We start from the raw sequence: 26,470 nt of genomic DNA on the forward strand, positions 1-26,470 counted from the left end.
TATATATATATATATATATATATATATATATATATATATATATATGCTTTTACAGCCTCTACAGTATGCTACATAAGCTCTATTTTCTCTTTATACTTGTATACAGTCTATAAGATACTCTCCTGCACACTGTATTGTATCTGCTCTCCCCTCTCTCCAGTCTTTAACCCCCCCCCCCCCCCCCCACACACACACACACACTCACCTCCCCATCTCTTTTCTTATGTGGCGTGTAAAAAATTAAATAAAATAAAAAAAAAAAACATCCCACCTTCCTCTAAGGGTGCATGCACACCACGTTTTTGCAATACAGTTCCCGTATCTGTTTTTTGATAACAACGGATTCCTCAAAACCCAACTAAACTGTATGAAAATGTGTGTGTGCACATTTCAACCTGTATACTGTTAAAAACCGTATATGGTTTGAAAAATCATGTCCGGTTGCATTAGTTTTTTTTTTTTTTAACTTTTCACTCCATTTTGAATAAAGTTTCACTTGTTTGATTGAAATTTCAAGAAAAAAAGCTGTGCAAAGTCAAAAACCGTATGGTGAAAACCAGATTGAACTGTACGTACATACAGTTCTCTACGGTTCCCATTGACTCCCATGTTAAAAAAAAAAAACATATACAGCTTAATACAGTTTTTCACCTGGACCAAAAAAAACGTGGTAGACTATGGTTTTGGGTACGTGTAAAAAAAAACAGACAAAACCATATAAGACGCAAAATGGACTAAACGGGATGATGCGTTTGACAAACGGTTTACAATGTTAAGTCAATGCATACAGTTTTCTATATGCTTCTGTAGGGTTTTTAACTTGAAACCGTATACAGGAACTGTATAGCAAAAACGGGGTGTGCATGCCCCCTAACACAGAGCATGGAGTAAGCAGATCCATCTTTTCCTGAGCAGCTGCTAAATGGTATTAAGTTGTTTATGAAGCATGTTTAGAAAGTTGCTTCATTTTATATTTAGAAAACAAATCAATAAACACATAAAAAAATCTGAGAAAAGATATCTAGTGTTTAAGATATAATAATAGGAAGACAACATGACTTACTCTATAAAGCTATGTTAAACCTTGTTTTTGCATCATGATGCAAAGATACTGTACTTTTTCTTCATTGAGCAGGTCTGCTATTAATACAAGATACAATACAACACAAAATGATACAGGTTAGGCTGCATTCACATCTTGTTTTTGCAATGCGGTTCCCGTATCAGGCTTTATGTAAAAAAACGTATGTCTCAAAACCGGACAGAACTGTATACAACCGTGTACAACCGTATAAACCTCTGTACGGTTTTAAACTGTATACGGTTTGAAAACAGATGTCTGGTTGCATACGGTTTAATATATATTTTTTTCTTTTAAACGGATATGGTTTGATGTTTTCCCTTAATTAAATAAAGTTCTTCTTGTTCTATTTGTGGGAAGAACTTTTGGCGTGCACTGCGCATGTGCAAACGGCAAAACCGTATGGTGCAAACCGGATGAAACCATACGCATATACGGTTCTGTATGGTTCCCATTCACCACCATTTAAAAAGAAACGTATGCGGGTTGTATCAGATTTTTCACCCTAAACTATGTAAACTACGGTTTAGTGTACGGGAAAAAAACTGATAAAACCGTAAATGGTGCAAAACGTACACAACGGATGCTATGGTTGGCATACAGTTTTCAATGACATGACTATACATACGGTTTGAAATACAGTTCCATACGGTTTTTACACTGAAACCGGATGCGGGAACCGTATTGCAAAAACGAGATGTGGATGCAGCCTTATCTTTTCTGTTCTATTTAAGAACATAATTCAGATCCTGTTTTTTTTTTATACATTCCTTTACTTCCTACTTTAAAGTTTATTTTTTGTAACCTTGAAAAAAGATGCAAGAATGTGATGTCAATAGGTCCTCGATTTTATTAGACACATTGTAGACTCTTTTCATGTTTGGTCATTTTCTTCCAAGATGGAAATAAGGATGAATTTCATGCATTCCTTTGAATTATTGTTATTAATACATCCCTAATGAACACATGAAGTCGTGAGTCAGGGTTTTCTGGGACTATATGATTAATGGCCTACTCATAGGCTGCGATAGCTTGCAGCTAAATGAATCTGGCAATGTACTTTTAGCTGAAAGAAGGGATACCCAGCAAACCAGAGTGTTACCACAGCCTCGGTATGAGTATTGCAAGAAAAGAAAAACGGCTTTATGCTCAAAGCAGTCAACCACTTAACTACTCACTTGGTGATGGTGCAGGTGATATATAACATATTAAAACTACAAACACTCAAGAGTATATATATATATATATATATATATATATAGATAGAATTCACACAAATATGGGCCATAAATTGTCCTGTTATGGGAACATAGACTAAATAGATAAGAATGAGAAAAAGGGGGGGGGGAGGGGGAAGCAGCTCCTGATCCAACAATGGGCAACAGAAGGGCACAGTCACTGGGCACAGGGAAGGAACAAACTGCAGATCCCGGGATTCAGCTCCGGGTCCAACACTTCACACTCCAATGTATTGTTCACAGTCCACAGATAACAGCTCCTCGTCTAGTGATACCTCAAGTCTCCTGGGAGGTCCGGTCCTCACATCCGCTCCTCAGTTCACAGGGGTCCACAGATAAGTCCACAGTTAAGTCCAACACGATTCCTTGTTCCAGAGGGCGGCCTCAGCCTCAGCTCCTCTATCCCAGCAATCCTCCAGATTCTGGGGCACAATCTCCAGGGCAGGTTGTACTGGCAGCAACTCTCACCCCAGAGATCAACACAGTACTACAGGTCTCAGCAGGCTCTGTACTAGCATCAGCTCCTGTCTCTGGGACATTACACACTACACTCAGAGTCCCCCACCCAGCTCTTCTTATCTTCCCAGATTCCTGTAGGGGGAGGGAAGGCATCTCCAGCGTCTCCAAGGTGTCGGCCCCCCATCTTCCTGTGTCCACTCAGCCCCACCCAGACCAGACATACACAGCAGGGTCAATCCACATTCCTCTGCTCAGCATCTTCCTGTGTCCATCTTATGTCCAGTTATATCCACCATGACAACCCCTCCGCCCCCCACACAATGTGCCCATCCAGGGGATCCTGACGGATTCCCTGGTTGGCACAGGCAGGTTTATATTTCCCCCTGGCGGGACAGTCCATCAGCGTTCTGGTGCTGACCTCCGCGTCTGTATTGGATGGAGAAGTTGTATGGCTGCAGGGACAGGCTCCACCACAGCAATCGTCCATTATACATGATCCATAGTCCATTATGCACAATCCATAATCAGTTATACATGATCCATAGTCCATTATGCACAGTTCAAAGTCCGTTATACATGATCCATATTCCCTGATTAGGTGGCTTCCAGGTCAGTCCAGCCAAGGAGAAGGAGACTCTTTGGTCAGGGGGCTTTGTGGGGGTCTTGATCAAGTTGAAAGGTTCCCTCAGGTTCAGCACAGTCAATCCAGTCCATCTTTCCCATAATACACTTGGCCCCATTATATTGATAGATGCTGGTTTCTCCTTTAGTCCATCACCCCAACACACAGCAGACCAGAAAATACAGTAAAGACCCACTTTGGTAGAGAACTCAAAGTCTTCAGCAGCAGAAGACAGGGGTATAGGGGTCCCAACTGGCAGGGGACACAATGGCATAAAAGAGGTCTCACCATGTTGGGGGTCACTGCTGTCCTCAGGGCCATGGTCTTGTGCTCCATCACAGGCTCCTTCTTCCGTCATTCCTTCTCCCACAGCAGTGCTCGATCTACCCCCATACAATGAAATAGAAGGGTCTGAGGTCTCACCATGTTGGAGGTCACTGCTGTGCTCAGGACCGGGGTCTTGTGCCCCATCACGGGCTCACTCCACCTGCAGTATTTCTCCTGCAACAGTGCTCAATCTCCCCCCATATAATGATAGAGAATCTTCCTTAATCTCTTTCCCATTGAAGCCTCTGCTGCTCATTGACCCACGGTCTGATCCTCCTTGTGATGATCCCTCCTCTGGGTCTCTACTTTCCAGTTTAGACACAGACTCTCCAACATATATCTCATCTATGGTATGGGATTGTGATCCAGGAGAGTCAGTATCCACTGCCCCATCTCCATCAGTATGAGGAGGGTCTATTTCAGTATGAGACTTGTTTACATCAGCCATTGAGTCATAACTGTGTACCTTGGGTTCCCCCCAATCCTGGGGTGGTTTTGGCACACAAGGCCCATTGTTAGGTGCAGTAGGAATATCAACAGAGGGCATTGGGTCTGCTTCTTCTTCCTCTGTCCCAGCTGGCCCATCAAGTATAGGGATATGGGTGTCTATATCAAGAGACTCATGAGGCCCAGCAGCCTCTATACCGGATTCTCCACTTTCCACAGGGTCTGATTCTGAAGGAACACCGATATCCACTGAAGCTGCTTCCCCATGGTCTATGCTGTCACCACACTCTACAGCCTGATCTTCAGGACACTCTGGGGTTTCTTCTTCACATCTGTAGTTGTGAGACTCTGGGCTTACCTCCCACTCCTCATATAACTCTACAAGAGGTGGCACTCTTCGCTCCGCTTTGCTTAGAGACCAGTTCCAGGCCCACTTCTCATCATCTGCTGTGGCCTCTGGCCCAAGAAGGTACATTACTTCCTGGTATAACTTATTATCTTGTGCAATATATTCCAGGTCCCTGGCCCCCAGGAGGGCCATAGCTCAAGTGTTGTTCTCACCATACACAGTAGCGTCCGTTCCCATTACGTCCACAATCTCTTGAAAGATGACCTGCGCTCTCCTCACTGTAGACCCCCAGATCTGCTGTCTATAGGCCATCTCTCTCCTCTCTTTTTCTCATTCTTATCTATTTAGTCTATGCTCCCATAACAGGACAATTTATGGCCCATCTTAGTGTGAATTCTCCACATCTATTGTCTTAACCCCTGCATATTTGTGAGATGTAACCTGTGTCTTCTACTTGTGAGCTTAGATTTGCTTTGGACTTGATAAGGGGAGGGATCCCGAAAGCTTGTCTCTACAAAATGCTGTTAGTCCAATAAAAAAGGTATTACAAGATACTGCAACATTTTATGATTTGCATCTGCATCACTGGACTAATACGGCTACTCAAATTTACTACTTTAATTGTATGTCAAAGAGATACTATTAATGTAGGTTTTGTGCATGAAATATGCCCCTTGCTTTGATGAAGTTAGACCCATAGCTGTATATCCAGGGGCCCAGCTCAGGATCAGTAGGTATGTCATATCTGCTCTTGAATGGAAAACTAATCTAGGCTTTCATACAAAAAATTAATGCTTCATCATAACCTTATGTCCAAATCACTGTTATACACATTTTGTTAACATAATTGTCAATTTATTATGCCTAAAAATGTTAAGATTTTTTTAAAATAACAACATAAACATAGCTGAAGCAGCTGGCTCTTTTCCACAGCAGATCTATTTTATTCAATTGTACACCATAAAATCTGTCCACAAGCTTCATAAATCTGTCATCAACATGAACTTATACATAGGAAGCCAATTTTTTCATTTGTGAACAAAAATATATCTGGTAAACTCCCTCTCCCCCCTTATATTTTAGTAGTTTAGACATGTAATGCAATGCAATAGTTCTTCATGCAGTCACACCAAATATGTTACTTTCCTATTTTAACTGAAGATCCAAAATGGCAGGCACATTGGTGTTCAGATTGCCAGGCTGTGATAGAAAACAATTGGATACCCATAAATGCTGCACCTGTCAAATAACCACCCAGATCCCAATCACATCCAACACAATCACAATTACTACAGCAAAGAGTGGGTTGAATGACTAGCATAGAAGTCATCTCTAATGCCAATCACTGATGGTGAGTATCGGCTGTTGACATGAGCTTGACTTTAAATTATAGAATGGCTTTATGGGAGTATGTGGTAGAAGGTCAGGAGAAGACTGTAAGGCTACAGGTTCATTCCTTGATTCTTATTTTAAAAAAAAAGAAAAATGAACAACAAAAGACAAAGCTTTGCACTGTGTCAGCAATCTAAAAGAATTCCAAATTTGTGATTTTATTAAATGGATAACCACAAAAAATGTTGTTAAACATCACACTTCTGCAGGCATGATATAGCAATGTATCTGAAGAACACACATAAACACATACACATACATGCACACAAACACACACATATACACGTATGCATTCAAAAGTGCAGAAAAGTAGTGTTATAAATGTACATTTAAAAAGAACAACAGATTGTTCCTGGACAGTATATCCTTAATGAGTTCACAGATAAGCAGTGTGAAAGATTTATTGTCTCTAAAGTGATGTTAGTTCACAGACCTGATGCCCCAGCTATTTCTAGAGCAAATTCCCTTGATGTTGTAACATGACATAAATCCCTAAAACAGATTAAATCCTATGTAAACTCTGCAAAATACTGTCATTAGTATGTATTCCGAGAACCAGTATGTATTCCCAGAACCAATTCTTTGGGAATTAAAATTGCCTTTTACTCTAACACCTTTTTAATGTTCTCTCAAATTTCCTGGGCTTCAAAAATGTTTATTGAATAATGAATAATATATATATATATATATATATATATATATATATATATATATATATATATATATATATATATATATATATATATTTGACTTGCCTTTAAAGTTAATCCCCCTTTAAAAGTTATCCCCTGTCCATAGTTACACCAAACACAAGAATGTAGGTGAATTGTCCAGGAATGTATGAAGCTCACTGGACATGCATGGTCAGCACTCCATTTATTTTCTCTGGGGCTTACAAACATTGCCAAAATCTGTAGATGCTATGAATGCACATGTATTTCTTACATGTAACAATTGAATATACAGTATTAAGAAAATACCTCTCAGAATTTAGAAAATATTCTATTATATCTTTTTATGTGACAACATTGAAGAAATGACACCCTGCTACAATGTTAAGTAGTAAGTGCACAGCCTGTATAACAGTGTTTAACGTTGTGTCCCCTCAAAATAACCCAACACACAGCCAATAATGTCTATACCATGGAAACAAAAGTGAGTACACCTCTAAGTGGAAATGTCCAAATTGGCCGCAATTAGACGTTTTCCCTCCCCAGTGTCATGTGACTCATTAATGTTGCAAAGTCTGGGGTGTAAATAGGGAGCAGCAGATGTCTTAAATGGGGTGTTATCGAAAATTGTCAAGACATTGACAATGAGCTGCAATAAAGTGGGCATGATCATACAGTGGTTTTACAGGACAGGTTTCACACAGAACAGGTCTTGCCATTATAGACCAAAGAAGTTGTTCGCAAGTGCTCAGCGTCATATCCAGAGTTTGTAATTGGAAAATAGACATGTGCATGCTTCCAGCATTACTGCAGAGGTTGAAGGAGTAGGGGGGTCAGCCTGTTATTATTCAGACCATATGTCACACACTGCATCAAATTGGTCTGCATGGTTGTCAACCCAATAGAAAGCCTCTTTTAACCCCTTAAAGACCGGGTTTTTTTCCGTTTTTGCATTTTCGTTTTTTGCTCCTTGCCTTTAAAAAATCATAACTCTTTCAATTTTGCACCTAAAAATCCATATGATGGCTTATTTTTTGTGCCACCAATTCTACTTTGTAATGACATCAGTCATTTTGCCCAAAAATCTACGGTGAAACGGAAAAAAAAATCATTGTGCGACAAAATTGAAAAAAAACCCGCAGTTTTGTAAATTTTGGGGGCTTCCGTTTCTACGTAGTACATTTTTCGGTAAAAATGACACCTTATCTTTATTCTGTAGGTCCATACAATTAAAATGATACCCTACTTATATAGGTTTGATTTTGTCGGACTTCTGGAAAAAATCATAACTACATGCAGGAAAATTAATACGTTTAAAATTGTCATCTTCTGACCCCTATAACTTTTTTATTTTTCCGTGTATGGGGCGGTATGAGGGCTAATTTTTTGCGCCGTGATCTGAAGTTTTTAACGTTACCATTTTTGCATTGATAGGACTTATTGATCGCTTTTTATTCATTTTTAAATGATATAAAAAGTGACCAAAAATGCACTATTTTGGACTTTGGCATTTTTACATAGGGACCTATAACACTGCACACACTGATCTTCTATGCTGATCACTGGTTTCTCATAAGAAACCAGTGATCAACGATTCTGCCGCATGACTGCTCAGGCCTGGATCTCAGGCACTGAGCAGTCATTCGGCGATCGGACAGCGAGGAGGCAGGAAGGGGCCCTCCCGCTGTCCTGTCAGCTGTTCGGGATGCCGCGATTAGCCGCGGCTATCCCGAACAGCCCGACTGAGCTAGCCGGCCACTTTCGGTTTCACTTTTAGCCGCGCGGCTCAGCTCTGAGCGCGCGGCTAAAGGGTTAATAGTGCGCGGCGCCGCGATCGGCGCTGCGCACTATTAGAGGCGGGTCCCGGCTTCACTATGACGCCGGGCCCGCCGCGATATGACGCGGGGTTACTGTGTAACCCCGTGTTATATCAGGAGAGCAGGACGAAGAGCGTACCTGTACGCCCTTGGTCCTTAAGAGGTTAAAGATAAAACACAAAATCCCGCAAATAGTTCACTGAAGAAAAGCAGACTAAGGACATAGATTACTGGAACCATGTCCTGTGGTCTTATGAGATCAAAATAATTTTATTTGGTTTAGATGGTGTCAAACATGTGTGGCCGCCATCTATAAGGAGCACAAAGTCAAGTTTTTCTTATCGATAGTCAAGCATGAGGGTGGGAGTGTCATGGTCTGGGGCTGCATGAGTGCTGCGGGCACTGGGGAGCTACAGTTCATTAAGGGAACCATGAATGCCAATATGCATTGTGACATACTGAAGCACAGCATGATCCCCTTCACTTTGGAGTCTGGGTCACAGGGCAGTATTCTATCATGATAACATTCCCAAACAGGCCCCCAAGATGACTACAGCTTTGCTAAAGAAGCTGAAGGTAAAGGTGATGGACAAACATGTCTCCAGACCTGAACCCTATTGAGCATTCTTAAAAGAAAGGTTGAGAAACGCAAGGTCTCTACTCTGTAACGTCCACCATCTCCATGATGTCACCAGGGAGGAGTGGAAGAGGAATCCATGCTCAAGAGGCTTAATGCAGTGCTGGAAAATAATGGTGGACACACAAAATATTGACACTTTAGTGTGAACTCACTTTTGTTGCCAATGTTTATGTGAGATACTGTATATATATCAAAGAAATTCTTTTATTTTCTTTTTACCTCTTTATTGTTCAGCCAATTACCCATGATCACTATGATATTGGTGTGGCACACTTTAACAGCACCATGCTGCCCTAAACTAATAGTGCAGGGTGTCATGGTGCTAGCACAGTGCACATGTCTAATCCGGTACACTTTAAAGGGGTGATATAACTAAACTTTTTCCCAGAGGTGCAGACAGTTTCCACAATGTACAATCAAGATTTCTTAGTCCTCAGTGCACCATCTGTTACAAGTACTGATGCATGGTGGATGTTTGGATAATCACTATACGTCAATATATTGGGTTTATTCAAAATAGACAATGCAATACAGTAATATGGGTGCACTACTGTGGTAGATGTATACAATGACATTGGCTATCCCTCAACACTGATGTTAAAATTGAGACAGTCACCAGTATATCCTTATATGAAGGACATACCAGAGCCCGCACACCAACGCCAAGGTTTATCAAAATGGCACGGGACCTAACGCTAATCCTACCTGTGCGTCATAAGCAAAACAGGGGCCAGTGAACAATTATGGCAGCATTCGGTCGACTCACAGCCTCCTCCCAGGTACCCTCCAGCGTGACTGAGCACACATACAATGGGAGGAGGGAGGCAAGCTGCAATCCCCACCTGAGTTGGCTAATATAGGTGCATGGCCTCATAGGTGCTACCCTAATGCTGCCTGGAAGATATTAAAGGCACATTAACTATGGAGTTTACACACCTGCAAGTATAAAATTTAAACAAACAACAAAAAACGTGGTCTCAAATGGCTGGAGGTGCTCAACCCCAAATGCGGTTGTGCATTTATACTGGGGGAGCAGATCCTGCCCTTGTGGTCCGTTGCTAGGGGCGATCCCCAGCATAAAAATGCATATAATGGAGGATGCCTGCAGCGGACTACAAGTGCCACAATAGAATCCTACACCAGATAAACGGTGTGGATGTGTAACAATTAGAATAATACAATACAGGAACATGGGTGCACTACTGTGGTAGATGTATACAACTACATTGGCTATCCCTCAACACTGATGTTAAAATTTAGACATTCGCCAGTATATCCTTATGTGAAGGACATACCAAAGCCCGCAAACAAACGCCAAGGTTTCTCAAAATGGCGCGGGACCTACGATAATCCTACCTGTGCGTGATAAGCAAAACAGGAGCCAGTGGGCAATTACGGCAGCATTCGGTCGACTCACAGCCTCCTCCCAGGTACCCTCCAGCGTGACTGAGCACACATACAATGGAAGGAGGGAGGCAAGCTGCAAGCCCCACCTGAGTTGGCTAATATAGGTGCATGGCCTCACAGGTGCTACCCTAATGCTGCCTGGAAGATATTCAAGGTGCATTAACAATGGAGTTTACACACCTCCAAGTATAAAATTTAAACAAACAACAAAAAACGTGGTCTCAAATGACTGGAAGTGCTCAACCCCAAATGCAGTTGTGCATTTATACTGGGGGAGCTGATCCTGCCCTTGTAGTCCGTTGCTAGGAGCAATCCCCAGCATAAAAATGCATACAATGGAGGATGCCTGCAGCGGACTACAAGTGCCAAAATAGAATCCTACACCGGATAAACGGTGTGGTTGTTTAACAATTAGAATAATACAATACAGGAATATGGGTGCACTACTGTGGTAGATGTATACAATGACATTGGCTAACCCTCAACACTGATGTTAAAATTGAGACATTTGCCAGTATATCCTTATATGAAGGACATACCAGAGCCCACAAACAAACGCCAAGGTTTCTCAAAATGGTACAGGACCTAACGCTAATCCTACCTGTGCGTGATAAGCAAAACAGGGGCCAGTGGGCAATTACGGCAGCATTCGGTTGACTCACAGCCTCCTCCCAGGTACCCTCCAGCGTGACTGAGCACACATACAATGGGAGGAGGGAGGCAAGCTGCAGGCCCCACCTGAGTTGGCTAATATAGGTGTTTACATCTACCACAGTAGTGCATATTCCTGTATTGTATTATTCTAATTGTTACACATCCACACCGTCTATCTGGTGTAGGATTCTATTGTGGCACTTGTAGTCCGCTGCAGGCATCCTCCATTATATGCATTTTTATGCTGGGGATCGCCCCTAGCAACGGACCACAAGGGCAGGATCTGCTCCTCCAGTACAAATGCACAACCACATTTGGGGTTGAGCACCTCCAAAATAGACAATGGTAGTAAAATATAATATAATATAATAATTTCAAAAACCGCAGGGCCCTACGACTGTGCAATAAAATACAATTTTAAATATTAGCACCCTTATTCCACCCACAAGTGTAACAGTTTTCTATCCTGTTATTCTAATTGATATATTGCGATACTGTATATTTCAGCACACAATAATATACCTGGATAGACATGCATATGTAAACTTAATAGATCTAAACTATTTTTTGGTTATTCCTGTAAAAAAGGGTATGCGGTAATTCCTATTTTAGATCTGATGTCAAATGTCCACAAAGCCTGTAAAGAAGAAATGTGCACAGTGCTCTCTGTTGCTGATGCAAACCCTGTATACAAAAAATCCAAATGTCCACATATCCTGTGAAAGGAAATATATCTGCAGTCCTGTAAAAAATGGTAGGCAATGTTCCTTTTATGTAGTGCTCTGTGAGCAACAGGTGGTTTGACAATTGATTGTCTTTGTGTTATATGTAGAAGGTCAGAGTAAGCAGGGTACAACTGTAGTTAACGGCTGGAACATAGAAAGAAATGTCCGCACCAAAGTGCCGTTAACTACAGTTGGACCCTGCTTAGGCTGGGTCCACACTACGTTTTGTCCCATACGGGAGCGCATACGGCAGGGGGGAGCTAAAAGCTCGCGCTCCCGTATGTTACCGTATGCGCTCCCGTATGCCATTCATTTCAATGAGCCGACCGGAGTGAAACGTTCGGTCCGGTCGGCTCATTTTTGCGCCGTATGCGCTTTTACAACCGGACCTAAAACCGTGGTTGACCACAGTTTTAGGTCCGGTTGTAAAAGCGCATACGGCGCAAAAATGAGCCGACCGGACCGAACGTTTCACTCCGGTCGGCTCATTGAAATGAATGGCATACGGGAGCGCATACGGTAACATACGGGAGCGCGAGCTTTTAGCTCCCCCCTGCCGTATGCGCTCCCGTATGGGACAAAACATAGTGTGGACCCAGCCTTACTCTGACCTGCTGCATATAACACAAAGACAATCAATTGTCAAACCACCTGTTGCTCACAGAGCACTACAGAAAAGGAACATTGCCTACAACATTTTACAAGACTGTGGATATATTTCCTTTCACAGGATATGTGGACATTTGGATTTTTTGTATACAGGGTTTGCATCAGCAACAGAGAGCACTGTGCACATTTCTTCTTTACAGGCTTTGTGGACATTTGACATCAGATCTAAAATAGGAATTACTGTATACCCTTTTTTATAGGAATAACAAAAAAATAGTTTACATCTATTAAGTTTACATATGCATATCTATCCAGTTTATATTATAGTCTGCTGAAATATACAATATCACAATACAGTGATTCCTCTACTTACAATGGCCTCAACATAGTTTCAACATACAATGGTCTTTTCTGAACCATTGTAACTTGAAACCAGACTCAACATACAATGATACAGACGTCCAGATCTGCAAAATGTGTCAAAGGCTGGATGAACAGACCAATTGGAATGGGCATTTCACTGGTAAAATCACTGTATTCCTAAAGTGCATGCACTGACTGGCTGTCTGGTAGCGTCGCCCTACAGTACAGGGTGGTATTACCTGTTCTGTACTACTCTTTACCTGTGCCATGTTAAGCTGCTCCTTTGGACACCAGGTAAGGATGGCTATATTTTACTTTTTTAGGACATGTACTGCATGTACTGTACAGGACCCTGAAGAAGCTCCTGTCCTTGACAGTGATTTACAGCTCCCAGCAGATCTTTCTTACTTTTATATGTAAGGATTTGCTTTATCTATATTAGTTATCTACTTATTTTTCTTTAATCTTCACTTTTTCCTATTTTTGGATGACATTTTGCTGGCTTCAGAATCAATTACCAAGTTTCCATAGAGTTATGGTCTCAACTAGAGATGAGCGAACTTACAGTAAATTCGATTCGTCAGGAACTTCTCGGCTTGGCGGTTGCTGACTTTTCCTGCATAAATTAGTTCAGCTTTCCGGTGCTCCCGTGGGCTGGAAAAGGTGGATACAGTCCTAGGAAAGAGTCTCCTAGGACTGTATCCACCTTTTCCAGCCCACCGGAGCACCTGAAAGCTGAACTAATTTGTGCAGGAAAAGTCAGCAACCGCCGAGCCGAGAAGTTCGTGGCAAATCGAATTTACTGTAAGTTCGCTCATCTCTAGTCTCAACATACAATGGTTTAACATACAATGGTCGTCCTGGAACCAATTAATATTGTAACTTGTGGGACCACTGTATATAAATGGGAATAACCGGATAGAATACTATTACACTTGTGTGTGGAATAGGGGTGCTAATATTTTAAATTTTATTTTATTGCACAGCTGTAGAGCCCTGCGGTTTGTAAAATTATTTTGTAATATCCAAACATCCACCATACATCAGTACTTGTGACAGATGGTGCAATGAGGACTGAGAAATCTTGATTTTGACTCATAACTCTGTTATATACAATACAATTCCAGATTTAAAAAATGCCAGACAGAAATGCTACTAAGAGAGCTAGTAGTAATGTTTTTCGAGGCTGAACACATTTAGGATGTGTTATCTGTAAGTAACCTTGTTTTTGATATGTGATAAAACATTTAGCATTTATCCAAATAAATAAGTGCAATGCTACCTTCTGTCCTTTACACTGTTTCACATATACCCCTGAAAATCAAAGTTAGCTTAGGTTCGTTCCAAACTGAATGGCTGCATTTTGCTTATAAATGTTGTTGCTTATTTCAGTCATATTGTAAAGGCTTCCTGGGCTTGAAGATACCTGTGAGCTTCTTTTGAAAGTAAATCTAGCAATACTATTTTCTCAAGAAAGGTCAGGAAGGGCTTATTGTATTTTAAGCCATGGGATTTTGATTCTGAACCAAAAAAATCTTCAAATATTAGATCTTGTACTTTGGGTTCAAGATGAGTTTGTGGAAAAGAGTTGCATAAAAATCCAACCATGATAGGGCAGTCACGTAAGCAATTTCTTTTGTGTGCGTATGTGTTCCTGCATTTATTAAGCACAATCCTAGAAAGCAGCATAATTCGGAGCTTTTACATTTCTATTTTGCTTTGTGTCAGAGATGTCATCAGTCATATATAATTGGATTGAGATTACTGACAAAGGAAGATTCCATCTATCTACCCGCTGGCATATTAGTATTCTATGTGCACCAAACTCCTTAATATGTTTAACATGATTATTTTTATGTTCTAGACATGGCTAATTGAAATGAATCACATAGTGTTCTCATAGCTGTTTCACAGATCGCAGAGGAATTGATACAATATAACTTGTTCCTTTTCATAGCTATGATGAGTGACGAAAAAGATTATTTGAATGTAGATGTTTGAATTAATATCACCAATTACAAGTACATCTCAAAGGTATGCAGAGATGTAGCGGAGCTGCACATGTGCCTAAAAACAATTGCTCACCAGCACAATAAATGTTCAGTGCTGTTCTGCTCACTACAAGCAAGCTTACTGAATGTTCTGTATTCTTTAAATGGGCACTGTAAGATACAAAACCATTTTGTATGTAGTACATCTTGGCAAAACATTTACCTTTCTAATACACTTCATAAGAAAATGTTATTTCTTTTTTATAGAAATCATGGCTTATAAAATCATGGCTTTGTCCAAGCTGAAGCACAGGCATGGACAAAGTCCAGTATGTGACAGTGGGCTAGCACTCCTCTGTGCTCTCTCCTGTCTGATAGAACTCCTCTGTACTCTCTCCTGTCTGATAGTACTCCCCTGTGCTCTCTCTTGTCTGATAGGACTTCTCTGTGCTCTCTCCTGTCTGATAGTACTCCTCTGTGCTCTCTCCTGTCTGATAGGACTCCTCTGTGCTCTCTCCTGTCTTATAGTACACCTCTGTGATCTCTCCTGTCTGTGCTCTCTCCTGTCTGATAGGACTCATCTGTGCTCTCTCCTGTCTGATGGTAATCCTCTGTGCTCTCTCCTGTCTGATAGGACTCATCTGTGCTCTCTACTGTCTGATAGTACTCCTCTGTGCTCTCTCCTGTCTGATAGTACTCCCTGTGCTCTGTCCTGTATGCTAGCACTCCTCTGTGCTCTCTACTGTCTGATAATACTCCACTGTGCTCTGTACTGTCTGATAGGACTCCTCTTTGCTCTCTCCTCTCTGGTAGGAATCATCTGTGCTCTCTCCTGTCTGATAGTACTTCTCTGTGCCCTCTCCTGTCTGATAGCACACCTCTGTGCTCTCTCCTGTCTAATAGTACTCCTTTGTGCTCTCTCCTGTCTAATAGTACTCCTCTATGCTCTCTCTCCTGTCTGATAGTACTCATCTGTGCTCTGTCTTGTCTGATAGGACTCCTCTGTGCTCTCCTGTCTGATAGGACTCCTCTGTGTTCTCTCCTGTCTGATAGCACTCCTCTGTGCTCTCTCCTGTCTGATAGTACTCCCCTGTGCTCTCTCCTTTCTGATAGTACTCATCTGTGCTCTCTCCTGTTGAATACTCCTCCTCTGTACTCTCTTCTGTTTGATAGTACTCCTCTGTGCTCTCTCCTATCTGATAGTACTCCTGTGTGCTCTCTCCTGTCCTATCAGACAGAGCACAGGGGAGTAATAGCCCACCCTCACTTACTGGACTTTGTCTATGCCTGTGCTTCAGCTTGGACAAAGCCATGATTTTAGAAGCCATGATTTCTATAAAATGGAAATAACATGTTCTTCTAAAATATATTAGAAAGGTTAAAGTTTTACCAAGATGTACAACATATAGAATTTTTTTTTAATCTGACAGTTTTAAATGTTCACAGCACATAATATAGATACTACAGTAACAATCTATGCTCTAATTAATCTGCACATGAGGTTCTTTTCACTAAGCCACTATTTTAGTCCTCTTCCTTATTGTAAGGCATCACTACATTAAGTTTGCTAATATTAGCTATGCCGCACAATATCACAGAGGAAATATTTTATTTCAGTATCAACCAGATCAACACCGACAACAAACATACACAGTGTCACCACCTAGTCCTAGATCAAGCTAATCACCCTTCAATGGAACAGCAGAAGCTAGATAATTTTGTATAACTTCCATGTTTTATTACTGGAAATGTTACACATTTAGTTAAAGGAGTGATTGTTTAAAACATGACATGGATGAATGAATAGATAGATACATAGATAGATAGATAGATAGATAGATAGATAGATAGATAGATAGACACATAGATCGATAGATACATGTTAATGTTACTTTTACTTGCTTTTTTTCTTCTGACTGCCACAGTGTATAAGTTAGCATGTTCAAAAGTTCCTGTACTTAAAAATACAACCCTGAGCCTTTTAACTTTTGAATGGAACTAATATTTATGTGCAGCTTTTGAAACAATAATCTTTGGTCTCGTTTTCCAATGTTATAAGCGTACTTTTAGGTAACATATGTTATTTATTTCTGGTATTGTCCTCCTTTCATTTACTTAATTCCTAATCGAACAGAGAGAGTTAACATATTGTAAAGGGTGCCCTACAATAGAAAAGTGTAGAAAACAGAATGTGCTGATGTTTAGAGGGGTTTGGCTTAGAAAATGGGAAATATTTCATCTCTCTTACCCCAGGGAAGGATTTACAATGTTATTCCATCCTCATGGATTTATTTTCTTAATACTCTTTCTCATTGAAGGATTATACCAAGGCATTCATGTCGATGTTTAGTATATGAGGAAAGATAGAATGTTTTAGGTTATTTTGCCTTCATTGTTACAGTCCATCCTTTGGTGGAGAGCCAGTCAATGCATTTAGATGTATTATATATTAATATAAATGTCTTGGTAATATAATTCAGAGCTGGTTAATGCTAAAGCTCTTCCTTTATAATACTACAAACTTTTTTTTTCTTTTTGCAAGAATTGTCCAATGAGCAACTAAGATTATATGCATGCAAATATAAATTAATACATTCATAGATTGGGGAAGGATGAAAATATGTGCAATCACCCATACTTCTCAGACAGCAACTTATTTTGCCTATTTCAGAGCAGGTAAGTAATAAGTGTAGTATCAAGAAAATGCAAAAAATCTATCTATCTGTCTATCTATCTATCTATCTATCTACCTATCTATCATCTACCTAAGACAACACAATTGGGGAGATGCATCAAAACATGTGTTAAAGAAAAGTAGTGCTGTTGCCCATAGCAACCAATCAGATTGCTTCTTTCATTTTTAAAGAGGCTTCTGACAAATGAAATGAGCAAACTGATTGGTTGCTATGGGCAACTGCAAAACTCTTCTACACAGGTTTTGATAAATATTCCCAATATCCTCAATATGTTTACTCATCTTCCTATAAAAATTGATAAAACCCCTATTTTTGACAGATAGATGTATTTAACCCGTCCAGAGACTTAAGGACGGGGGGTGTATCTGTACGCCCTGGTCCCCTTAACAGAGTTTAAACCACACACAATTCTCACAAGGGAAGAATGGGTTAAACCTGGCGGGTCACGGTTATTACGGGCAGCCAGGACCCACAGCAAATGCCAGGCACCAGTGATCGGGCTGATGCCCTGCATTAACCCTTTAGACCCTCAATCAAAGTTGATCACAGCATCTAAAATGCGGGGTTAACGTTGCCAGTAGCTTAGTGGAGCTGATCGGGAAATCCGCGGCAATATTGAGTGTCCCGATCTGCTGAGTGGACGGCAAGAGGGCCCTTACATAAAGTGTAAATAAAAGTGACTTAACCCCTTCCCTATTAAACGTTAAAATCATCCTCCTTTTCCCATTTTTTTTTAAATAAAATAATGTAGTAAAAAATAAAAATAAACATATGTGGTACCACAGCATGCATAAATGTCTGAACTGTTAAAATATAAGGTCAGCTAAACCACACAGTCGATGGTGTACACATAAAAAAAATACCAAATTCCAAAATTGGGCATTTTTTGTCACTTCATATACCGCAAAAAATGTATAAGTGTTCAAAAAGTCCCATGAAAAAAAAAGGTACCGATAAAAACGACAGACCACGGCACAAAAACAGGAGCCCTCATATAGCCCCGTATGTGGAAAAATAAAAATGTTATAGGGTTCAGAACAGAACAATTTTAAACATTCTAATTTTGGTGCATGTAGTTACAATTATAAGTAGTAAAATAAAGTTATACCGTATTTATCGACGTAGAACACACATTTTTTAGGCAAAACTTTTTAGCCTAAAGTCTATCTGCGTGTTATACGCCGATAAGCCGCTGCAGTTCAATGATTTAAAGCGGGCGCTTTAAATCAATGAACTGCAGCGGCTTTTGCAGGTCCAGAGACCTGCCGTCGCTGCCAGCTTCTCTGCCCCTGCCTATCCTGGGGTCCAGAGACTGCCGGCGCCGCTGCCCCATTACCTCCCCCATCCCCCCGGTTTTTCTGACCCCCACGAAAGGCAGGGGGAGAGAGGCCGTCGCTGCCTGCTTCTCTCCCCCTGCCTTTCCTGGGGTCTAGAGCCCTGCTGCCGCCGCTTCTCTCTCCCTGGCTATCGGCACCGCTGCCCCATTGCCTCCCACATTCCCGGTTTTATGATTACCTGTTGCCGGGGTCGGGTCTGCGCTGCTTCTGGCTCCGGTCCGCGGTGCTTCTGGCTTCGGTGTGGCGTCTATGCGTCATTGCCATGCGCTGCGTGGCGCAATGACGAGTGACGCGACGTCACTCATTGCGTAACGCAGCGCATAGCAACGACGCATAGACGCCACACCTGAGCCAGAAGCACCACGGACCGGAGCCAGAATCCGCACGGACCCGACCCCGGCAACAGGTAATCATAAAACCGGGGATGGGGGAGGCAATGGGGCAGCGGCACCAATAGCCAGGTGGAGAGAAGCGGCGGCAGTAGGGCTCTAGACCCCAGGAAAGGCAGGGGGAGAGGTGCGGGCAGCGACGGCCTCTTTCCCCTTGCCTTTCCTGGGGGCTTCTGCGGGGTCAGAAACAGTGTATCGGGGTATACACATGCACACACGCACCCTCATTTTACCAAGGATATTTGGGTAAAAAACTTTTTTTTACCCAAATATCCTTGGTAAAATTAGGGTGCGTGTTATAGGCCGGTGCGTGGTATACCCCGATAAATAGGGTCATTATAAGTAGTAAAATAAAATAAAACCTACATAAATTGTGTATCTTTGTAACCATATGGACCTACAGAATAAAGATAAGGTATCATTTCTTCCAAAAATTGCATTGTGTAGAAACAGAAGCCCTCAAAAGATACAAAATGGCAGTTTTTTTTTTTTTTTCAATTTCACCCCACAAATATATATATATTTTTTGTTTTGCGGTAGTTTATTTTTATTAAATGACTGATGTCAGTACAAAGTACAATTGATGGCACAAAAAAACAAGCCCCATATGGGTCTTTAGGGGCAAAATTGAAAGCGTTATGATTTTTAGAAGGGGAGGAGGAAAAAACAAAAGTGCAAAAAGGAAAGGGCTTTGTCCTTTAGGGGTTACAGAGTAGATTTGTTTTTTAACATAATTTTACAAATAATGAGTCAGTCGATCTATCTTTCAGTTAGTTAATAAATATTAAATACACTCAATGCACTAAGAAGGAGTTTTGGAATTGAAGAAAACTTTAAATGTGTATATGTAATGAATATATATGCCATTTTAGAGTAAAAGGATACGTTTTTGGGGAAAAATTGCACAATTTAAAGGGGACCCATCAGGCCACCTCTAGCCTCTGTTCAAAACGAGATATGGTTTAGCATGAAGTTCCATACGACATCCTCTGGCACATTTGCCCACATATGTTGTAGCCGGTCCTGTAGATCCTGCACACTTGCAGTTTGCCAAAAGAAAGGCTTGATTGGTCTAACCAAACAACACCTGTAATCTTTTACATATCTGAGACACAACTGCATTCTGAATTCTGCAGCTAGTCAATGAGGGGCATTTACCAAAAGTGAACTTGGTTTTTGTTCACTTTAGATTAAAAAAAAGTTGCGGGCAAAGTGGTGTACGTGTGCCAAAATTATCAATTGGTGCACAGAAGTTGATAAATGCCGCTGAACTGCTCTGTGTAAATGTGGCATAGCAATGGCGGACCATGCGACAACTGTATTAAAGTCACACAGACCTTAATACAATAGTCGCATGGAGTGATATTTGGAAGGGTTGAATTGCCCTGTGATTTCTTCTAAATTTTCTAAATCTAATCATGCTACTTTTTTGTGACTTTTCACAGAAAAGTCGCACATGATAAATTAGTGACCACTGCACTAAGTGATCAGGTCACTTCATGGTCAGAAAAATTAAATATTCTAAATAAAAATGTTGCAGGAAAAGTCGCACAGAACAAGCCTGCTACAAATTTAGACGAAAAAGGCCATCTAAATTGCTTTATAAATTCCCCCAATAATTTATTTAGGTGTATCTTCTTTTTGTGTGTGTATGTGTGTATGTGTAGAAATATCAGATACAAGTGGAAATGCATATATTTGTATATATAAATATACTAGCTGAGTACCCAGCATTGCCTAGTTTTCCTTCCTAGTCCTAGTTGGGAGGAAAAGTAACAAAGGAGGAAGCTTTTAACCTCATTAAACTGTCCTCAAATATTGTCCTCAGATATTGTTGTCATATACTGTCCTCATACCCCATCCTCGTACCCCCGACCTCATACCCCATCCTCATATCCCAACCTCATATCCCATCCTCATATCCTGACCTCATAACCTGACCTCATATACTGACCTCATATCCGGACCTCATCTCTCATCCTCATATCCCGTCCTCATATACCGACCTCATATCCCGTCCTCATATCACAACTTCATATCCCGACCTCATATCCGGTCCTCATATCTGTCCTTATATCTTGTCCACATATCTAATCCTGATATCCTGTCCTCAGGTGGATATTGAAGATATTGTAAGCCGAAAATAGCAGGGGACGTGGCTTTGTGGGAATGGGTGTGATCCAGACCGATGCAAGCCAGACCGATGCACAAAAAGGATAAAAAATAAAAGGGGTGTGGCTTAAATGGTGGGAGTCTCTTTGCAAAATGGGGCGTGACATGCGTGGAGGATGTGGTTTGCAAGCTGGACTGATCCCCTCACCAGGAGATGCAGAATGGAGCTTGAGGTGTATGGTACTGGAAATCACATATACAGTACTTGCAAAAACCCCATGCTTTACATATGTGGGTAGGTTAGGGTTAATTTTGTCGCTCAATGATTATTTTTTAATTTTTTGCTTTTGCCTTAGATCTTTGGGTAAAATGTCAGATGTCATTACAAATTAGAATTGGTGGCGCAAAAAAAAAAAATAAATCCCTCACATGGGTATGTAGGTGCAAAATTGAAAGGGTTATGATTTTTAAAAGGTAAGGAGGAAAAAACTAAAGTGCATAAACTGAAAAAACTTGAGTCCTTAAAGGGTTAAACAAAAACCCTGATCCTCGCAAATGAGGGTAGGTTAGGTTTGAATTAACTATCCTATATTTTGAGTGAACATATAAGTAACATGTGACCAAGTATTATCGAAATATCTCCAGTCATTTGGAAGTTACATATACACACCTACATACACACATACACATATACATACACATACATACATACACACATACACATATACATACACACATACACATATACATACACATGCATACACACATACACATATACATACACACATACATACACACATACACATATACATACACATACATACATACATACACACATACACATATACACACATACACATACACATATACATACACATATACACACATACACACATACACATATACATACACATACATATACACACATACACATATACACACATATACATACACACCTACATACACACACACATTGGGGGAGATTTATCAAAACCAGTGGAAGAGTGGTGCAGTTGCCCATAGCAACCAGATTGCTTCTTTTATTTTTCACAGGCCTCTTTAAAAACCAGTGTCAACAGTATATTTTTTTTCAGCGACCATACTGTGTATATATATATATATATATATATATATATATATATATATATATATTGCATTTTGTATCTTCTACTAATCCTGAGTTACAGCCTACATCACAGCGCGAATCCCTGTAGAATTGTAAAAGCAGTTATGAGCTATAACTCAAGCTGTAACTCTATAAAGTTACTCATTTGTAGTAAAATTAATTCTATATGAAAACTGTTAAATGATGTCTGAAGACGGGCATACTTTCTACTTTAAATCTTTATTTTGTTAAATACTTATCAAGTCAAGTCAATGAAATGTATTTATTTCTAAGTGTTAAAATCATGTAGTATTTATGGAGTGTATATAAATTTAGACTAATAAGCCTAATATTATTATTTTTTTTTTTACTTTAAACATCATAAAAATGACACCAGTCATAAAAGAGCAATATTTGTCAGTAAGTCCAACTCTTAATGTGTTACCTGAAAAGGATCTGACCACTCATTAGGGCATTTAAAGTGACATTGGTGAAATTGACCATTGTTAGTGGGAGACGCAGCATTAGACAGAATTCTTCAGTTACTGTGGCAACCATACGATGCCCGAAGCTGTTTGGTTGCCTGAGCAACTTGACTGTCCTGTCTGACATTGCATCTCTTCTCTAAACTTCTATCTCGCCTGAGAACAAATTCCAGCCTCTATATTAAGTTTATTAGGTCAGGTCATCATGACAATATTTAGTAAAGATGAGCGAAGTTACAGTGATTCAATTCGTCACGAACTTCTCAGCTCGGCAGTTGCTGACTTTAGCCTGCATAAATTAGTTCAGCTTTCAGGTGCTCCGGTGGGCTAGAAAAGGTGGATATAGTCTTAGAAGACTCTCTCCTAGGACTGTATGTATCCACCTTTTCCAACTAACTGGAGCACCTGAAAGCTGAACTAATTTATGCAGGCGAAAGTCAGCAACCACTGAGCCGAGAAGTTCATGACGAATCGAATCACTGTAACTTGGCTAAACTGTAATATTTAGCATCCTGAATGTCGTTGTTTAAAGTGAGTCATTGTCAATGTATATATATTCTTACATTGTAGTCCTCAAAAAAATATATATTAACCCCTTATCCTGTTGGGGACCACGGGCGTATGGATACGCCCTTGCGTCTTGGTACTTAAGGACCAAGGGCCTACCTGTACGGCCGTGGGAATTTTGATCCCCGCCGCTAGCCGGATGGGGATCGGAACAGGATGCCTGCTGAAATCATTCAGCAGGCATCTCGTGCACATGCCTGTGGGGGGGGTTCTGAGTCAATTCAGATCGGCGATTTGCGGATATTCCGGGCTGATCAGGTCTCTGCTGACCCGATAGCCTGGAAAATAGGGATGATCGGAGCTGTCAGAGACAGTTCCGATCATCCTAAAGGATATCTTCCTATCCCCTGCGATTGGCAAATGCGGGCAATCGGCGAATCACAGGGCAGGGGCGGGGGTCTGACAGGAGGCGCAGGCAAGTGAAGGCAGCAGCGGCGGTTTCCCAGATACTGCAGTGAAGATTGCCGTAAAGTGATCTTCACTGCTGTATCTAGGAGTTTCAAAACTACAACCCCCAGCATGTCCAGACAGCCTTTGGCTGTCTGGGCATGCTGGGAGTTGTAGTTTTGCAACATCTGGAGGGCCACAGTTTGGAGACCACTGTCCTTCCAGATGTTGCAAAACTACAACTCTCAGCATGCCCAGACTGTCCGGGCATACTGGGAGTTGTAGTTCTTTAACATCTGGCCCTTTAGATGTTGAAGAACTACAACTCCCAGCATGCTTGGACAGTCTTAGCATGCTGGGAGGTGTAGTTTTGCAACATCTGGATGGGCACAGTTTGGAGACCACTATACAGGGGTGTCCAAACTGTAGTGCTCCAGATGTCAATTCAAAACATGCCGAGACTGTCCAGGTATGCTGGGAGTTGTAGTTCGACAACATCTGGCCCTTCAGATGTTGCCAAACTACAACTCCCAGCATGCCTGGGCAGTCTGGACATGCTTAGAGTTGAAGTCTTGCAACATCTGGAGGGCTACAGTTTGGAGACCACTACACAGTGGTCTCCAAACTGTTCTCCTCCAGTTGTTGCATAACTACAACTCCCAACATGCCCTTTGTCTGTCTGGGCATGCTGGGAGTTGTAGTTTTGCAACAACTGGAGGCGCACTGGTTGGGAAACATTGTCTGTTTCCTAACTCAGTGTTTCCCAACCCGTGTGCCTCCTGCTGTTGCAAAACTATAACTCCCAGCATGCACTGACAGACCATGCATGCTGGGAGTTGTAGTTTTGCAACAGCTGGAGGCACATGAGTTGGGAAACACTGAGCCAGGAAGCAGACAGTGGTGCTGAAACACTGCAGTTGTCTGTTACCTAACTCATTGTTTCCCAATTCCAACCAGTGTTCCTCTAGCTGTTGCATAACTACAACTCCCAGCATGCATGGTCTGTCAATGCATGCTGGGAGTTGTAGTTTTGCCCCCCCCCCCCCCACCCCCACCCCCTCCCCCACGTGAATGTACAGAGAATATTCACATGGGCAGGGGTTTACACCAAGTTTCCCGCTTCAAGTTTGAGATGCGGCAAATTTTCCATTGCAGCGGGAAACTCGCTGTAAACCTCCGCCCGTGTGAATGTTCCCTAAAAACACTACACTACACTAAATAAAGAGTAAAACACTACATATCCGCTACACCCTCACACTGTCGCGCCCCCCCCCCCCCCCCCTCAAGAAAAATGTAAAACATCTTGTATGTCAGTTTTTCCAAAACGTAGCCTCCGGCTGTTTCAAAATAACAACTTCCAGTATTTCCGGACAGCCATTGACTGTCCAGGCATGTTCGGAGGTTTTCAACAGCTGGAGGCACCCTTTTTGGGGAAAACTGACGTACAGTATTTTTGGTGGAGGAGGCAAGTGTAACACTTGCATCCGGGTGCACCCCTATGAAAATCCCACATTTTTACTCTAACACGCTGGTGTTGCCCCATTCTTTTCATTTTCATAAGAGGTAAAAGGAAATAAAGACCCCCAAAATTTGTAACACAATTTCTCCCAAGTACAGAAATCCCCATATGTGGGCGACAACAAGGTTCAGTAATAAGAGAGTGCCATGTACATTTGAGGCCTAAACTGGTGATTTGCACAGGGGTGGCTGCTGGTTACAGCGGTTCTGACATAAACGCAAAATAAATGAATACCCACATGTGACCCCATTTTTTAAACTACGCCCTTCACGGAACGTAACAAGGGGTATAGTAAGCTTTAATACCCCACAGGTGTCTGACAGATTTTTGAAACAGTGGTCCGTGAAAATGAAGAATGTAATTTTTCATGTGCACAGCCCACTGTTACAAAGAACTGTCAAACGCCAGTGGGGTGTAAATGCTCACTGCACCCCTAATAGTGTGCCATGTGGGGTGTTTTTCGCTGTTCTTGCACCATGGGGGCTTCCTAAATGAGACATGAGACATGCCCCCAAAAACCATTTCACCAAAATTCTCTTTCCAAAAGCCCAATGTCACTCTTTCCCTTCTGAGGCTTCTAATGCACCCGCAGATCACTTTACATCCACATATGAGGTATTTCCTTACTTGAGAGAAATGGGGTTTCAAATTTTAGGGGACATTTTCACCTCTTACTCCTTGTGAAAATGAAAAATTTGGGGTAACATCAGCATTTTAGTAAAAAATAAATAACATGTTTCCTTTTCACGTCCAAATTCAACGCAAAGTCGTCAAACACCTGAGGGGGGGAAAGGCTCACTGTACCCTTTTTACGGTCCTTGAGGGGTGTAGTTTCCCAAATAGTATACCTTTTAGGGTGTTTTTTGCTGTTCTGGCACCATGGGGGCTTCCTAAATAAGAAATGCCCCGCAAAAACCTTTTCAGCAAAATTCGCTTTCCAGAAGCCCAATGTTGCTCCTTCCCTTTTGAGCCCTCTAGTGCACCCACAGAGCACTTTACATCCACATGTGATATATTTCCTTACTCAAGAGAAATTATGTTTCAAATTTTGGGGGACATTTACCCCTTGTGAAAATGAAAA

The 26,470-nt window shown here is 41.3% G+C and overlaps 1 protein-coding gene across 1 annotated transcript in view; it reads left to right on the forward strand.

Annotated features, from left to right (window-relative positions):
- The window catches only part of LOC130273935 (cadherin-19-like), a 173,022-nt gene that overhangs the window by 66,228 nt on the left and 80,324 nt on the right, over window positions 1–26,470 (forward strand). The gene's annotated exons all lie outside the window — the stretch shown is intronic.

The sequence above is a fragment of the Hyla sarda genome, chromosome 5 (genome assembly GCF_029499605.1).
Source record: "Hyla sarda isolate aHylSar1 chromosome 5, aHylSar1.hap1, whole genome shotgun sequence".
Taxonomy (NCBI): domain Eukaryota; kingdom Metazoa; phylum Chordata; class Amphibia; order Anura; family Hylidae; genus Hyla; species Hyla sarda.